Source organism: Dipodomys ordii, unplaced genomic scaffold (genome assembly GCF_000151885.1).
Source record: "Dipodomys ordii isolate 6190 unplaced genomic scaffold, Dord_2.0 Scaffold16, whole genome shotgun sequence".
Classification (NCBI taxonomy): Eukaryota; Metazoa; Chordata; class Mammalia; order Rodentia; family Heteromyidae; genus Dipodomys; species Dipodomys ordii.
The window spans coordinates 3,451,257-3,452,113 of NW_012267232.1; the positions used below are offsets into that span (position 1 = coordinate 3,451,257).

Here is an 857-nt window from a genome sequence, read left to right on the forward strand (position 1 = left end):
TTTAAATGATATTAATTCCTTCCTGAATGTGGGGTACTTTTCACTCTTCAGTTTCTTTCCTCAGTGGTCCATAATTTTCAGTTCATCTCCTCGATTAAAATTACTCCCAAGTGTCTTATTCTTTCTGATGTTGATACAAATGGGGCTGTTTCATTCATTTCTTTTCCTAGTAGAGTGGTATAACTATATAGAAACACAACTAATTTTTTTAAGTATAATCTCCATTTTATTTGTTTTTGTTTTCCCTAGAAGACAGCTTTTCTGAAGTCTAGAAGTATCCAGCTCCTCACACTGGGTTTGGTGGAGGTCGTGGAGCAGCACCAACAGGTCTAAATCAGGGTGGGGGTGTTTGGCCTTTCCAGGCTTCACGAGATCGATTTCTGACCACCTTGCTGTGAATGGCGGCACAACTCACGCAGTAATGGAGCGTTGCAGTGCTTGGGAAGCACGTAAGGGTCGAAGACACTCACTTCGGGAATGTCTCTGATGGCCGCGGCCTCTACTATGTTCCGAATAACAAACTTCTTAATGGCCTTGTGTTTGGGCACGCATCGGGCGCAGTTTGTGCAGCCAATAGGCTGCACATGGCCCTGGCCCTTTTTGGCTCGACCCTTGTTCCTTCTTTTATTTCTCATCTTGGAAGCAAGGGCCAGAGAGACACAACTAATTTTTTATATTGATTTTATGCCCTGATATTTTCTACTTTTATTGGTGGGGATAGTGTATTTAGTGGTTTCCAACTGATGTCTTCTGCAAATGAGATCATTTTGCTTCCTCCTTTCTGATTTGGACTGCATTTTTTTTCATTTCTTTTTCCTCACTAATTGCTCTGGCTAGAATTTCTGGCCCCATGTTGA

The 857-nt window shown here is 42.1% G+C and overlaps 1 pseudogene; it reads right to left on the reverse strand.

Moving 5' to 3' along the window:
- Positions 1–286: 286 nt before the first annotated feature.
- On the reverse strand, positions 287–635 carry LOC105982632 (annotated as a pseudogene).
- Between the last annotated feature and the right edge of the window lie 222 nt (positions 636–857).